This window comes from Aptenodytes forsteri, unplaced genomic scaffold, assembly GCF_000699145.1.
Source record: "Aptenodytes forsteri isolate BGI_AS27 unplaced genomic scaffold, ASM69914v1 C13845171, whole genome shotgun sequence".
Lineage (NCBI taxonomy): Eukaryota > Metazoa > Chordata > Aves > Sphenisciformes > Spheniscidae > Aptenodytes > Aptenodytes forsteri.
The window spans coordinates 1-3,431 of NW_008804443.1; the positions used below are offsets into that span (position 1 = coordinate 1).

Consider the following 3,431-nt stretch of genomic DNA (forward strand, 5'->3'; position numbering starts at 1 on the left):
ATGTTCCAAAGGCAGGGACAGGCAGGCTGTCTTTTACTACTCTTTAGTTTCTATGTAGTGTAACAAATGACTTGCTCCTTCTCTTTCTGCTCAGCTTCAGCAGATCTGTAAAATTTTGAATGCGCACATGGATTCATTGCAGTGGATTGACCAGAACTCAGGTGAGTGTCATCTTGCAGCTTTTTGGGAAAGCATGCAGCATGTGTGCCAGTGTTTCTTGAACATAAATGAATTCCTGAAGATCCCTGAGGAATCTTCTGCTCCTCACCTTCAATGACACAGTCCCTTCTGTGCTTGAATTCTCCTGATGTGCATTAAAGGCCTCTGCTGAGAAGTAATTCCTGGCAACTGCTAGTGTTTTACAAAAAAGCACAAGCAGTGCAACGCATCAGTGCAAAGCAGAGGACTTGAAAACCTTATGCATTGTTCTGCGAAACTAAGGTTAAATATTTCAACTTCTAAAATGTTATGGGGTTTCCCTTTGGAATAGGACAATTGGTGAGGGGGGTGTGTGTGTGTTTAATGTTATCATCCTCTCCCCCGCAATGGGAAAGCCAAATCCAGGTAAGACTGAGCAGCATGCATTTATCTGCAGGCGTGGTAACTCTGGAGTAATAGTGTGGAACTTTCACGGTAGCAATAACTTGAGATGTAGTGCAGAGCAGAAGATGCACTCAATAGTGAAAACCTGATAGTGTAGTTACTGTTGTTTCTTGTCTTGGATTCACCCTTAACTAGTATACCATGATGCCATACTAAAACAGAAAAAAGGAACTTTTCTCACAGGGAGTGCCTCCTTGTGAGGGATTTGAGAATTTGACACGGTTTTGATTTTAACTGATGTTAGCAGCCACACAAGGGCATGGCAGAATAAAGCAGTGCTCCTCTCACCAGTACCAAATTGCACTGTCTGGCTGCAGTGCTGTGAAAGTGCTCACAGCTGGTGTACTTCTTGGGTGAAAGCAGGCATACTACTGTCCATGTTTAAATAGTATTATTGGCTTAGGTCAGGATTTAATTTGGCTTTTTCTTCCAGAACATGGATGCCAACTTCTGCATTCCAAACATGGCTTTATTGGGAAATCTGGTGCAGCTCCTGTGGCATCAGAATTCTGACTTTACAGAATGTGTGTGAAAATAGCAACCTGGTACCTTTAAATTTTCCTAGAAAGGAGACCCAGTTTTTCCTCTGTGATTCAGTACCGAAGAAATTGTCTTATCAGTTAATAACAATTCATTCTCTTTGCTGGGAAATGTACATCTAAAGAAACAGTTCATCTTCAGTTCACCTTCAAACAAGAAAGAAGCAATAAGCCTAAGAAATTGCAGTTTTTAAAAAAGGTTAATGTATTTCTTTGTTTCTGTGGGGTCCTTAGCAAGGAGAAGAATTCCTGTTACTGTGTGCACTGAAGTGGTACGGTGGAAAAACGATGCAATTTTGAAGTAAGCCTTCACACAGCCCTTGCAATTAGTAATTGAGTAGGCCTGGGAAGGACACATTCCTTAACATTCTTTTTGTATTAAAAAAGTACTAAACCTCCCCCCCCCAAACCAGAACTAGGGCATCTGTGCTGTAGGTAATGTTATCAGTTTTGCTTCCTGTGGAACACCTCCAGGACTGTTTCACAACAGCCAGTGATCTTTTCTAGGCATGCTCATACACAGTGGCTATTAACTTGTCTGACGTGTTAAACAATTATGTGCAACTGTGGCACTTTATTTGAATTACTATTAACCTACACTGCCACAATTAAATGGACTTGCTGAACATGGACGCAGGGCGGTGCGGCTTCCCCAAGTGAAAGGAGTGTTTGGACAAAGCCTTGTTCTGACCTTCTGCCGCCTCCTGAGAGAACCACAGGGTCTTCTCTTTCGTAGTTACCACTGAATTCCGAGTTGAGCGAGAGAGATCGGTGAGGCAGTGAAGCAGACTGCCGTTTTATGCCGTAATCATTTTTTGCATGGTGAATTTTTGAAAAGTGACAAACTGAAGTGTGCTGCTTAATATGTTACCGGAAGATTCTGGGTTTGGCATGCTGTACGAAATAAAACCTAACCTGGAATATGGAGGCTGACGTGATGCCGTAGCCCTGTTGAATAGCTTCTGATAAGCTCTCATGGAATGAAATCAGAAATGGCTTTAGCTTGTGCCAAGATTTTTTTGTATATTGCAATGCCTGCTGCATTTGAAGTTGATGATCAATCAGTGGCTTATGTGTTTCCAAATGGGTGATCTGCAAATAACAGATGATCTGTGTTGTGGCTGCAAGTGCTCTGCAGCTCTTCTGTGCGATTGCACTCTCTTTTCTGTATTTACAGTTAAAAGCTTGTTACGGCTGTGTGATATCCTGCAAGAAAATAGGTGTATACTTCTAACGGGTTGTGTGGTTCACCTGTAATTTGCATAACTCAAAGCTGGTTTAGCAGGTGGCGGGTAGGGGAAACTGGTTTATAGAGCAATTGCTTTTTCTCAAGCTGCAGACCAGCTTGCAGTTCCTGTTCAGGGAGGGTTTGCTCTGCTCTCTGATGCAGTGCCCTGACACTGCAATGAAGTGGCATGGCAAAAAGTGTCAACAACGTGTCCCAGGACTCTTCCGATTCTGCCTGCCAGTCCCTGAATGCCTCAGAGTACTTTTTAGACAATCTTCTCTGCCTCAGAGGGTTAGCAGTGCTTTGTGTTGGGTTTCCCTCCTTCTTTGTGCACTGTCAAATCTGAGTGACTGTCAAAATTAACATGTTTTTCTTTCTCCTTCTGCAGGCTAAACTGTGCAGGGTTGTGTTTTAGGGGGATTGTAAGATTAATCACTTGTTTCTCCCACAGCCGTGTTGCAGAGGAAGGTAGAAGAGGTGACAAAGGTTTGCGAGAGCCGCCGCAAGGAGCAAGAGCGCAGTTTTCGGATCACGTTTGATTGAATGACTCAAAGTTTAAAGGATTAATCTGAAGTCTCCACAGAAAACAGAGGTTGTTGGGGATGTAGGTCTCAAATTATGATCTGGGCTTGTTTCTTTTCTTGCAATAAAATTTGTTGTTTGTTCCAAAGGCAGTCTTTGCAGTGTCTGACTGGAATTCACCCACTCCAGTCTGAGAGACTGCATGAAGTTTGTGCAGAAAGTATGTGCTCTTCGTCTCTGTTCTTTATAACTGCATGCAGACTGGTGAGATATACAGTAAATGCTGCCCAGTACTTAAACGTAACTTGAATGTGTTCAATTGGGACTTCATAAGCTTTTATTCAGGTCTTTACAGAGATGGTTTAATGAAGAGCTGTCCTCAGAAGGAGCTGCAGCAGTCTGAGAGACTCAAATTCTTCACATTGCTAGCTGGAGTTTGTGTTTAAATTAGGTATGCTTCCACTTGTGAAAGTGGGCCTTGTTTTCTGTACTTTTGGCAATAAACTGCTTTTGTGCTGGTACCTGTAAGCAGAATTTCT

General features: G+C 42.6%; 1 long non-coding RNA gene across 1 annotated transcript; it reads left to right on the forward strand.

Moving 5' to 3' along the window:
* The first annotated feature begins 87 nt into the window (after window positions 1-87).
* Window positions 88-3,417, forward strand: LOC103907189. The gene is made up of 2 exons (XR_658069.2): window positions 88-161; window positions 2,822-3,417. It is a non-coding gene; the product is annotated as an uncharacterized LOC103907189 (long non-coding RNA).
* Window positions 3,418-3,431: the final 14 nt, after the last annotated feature.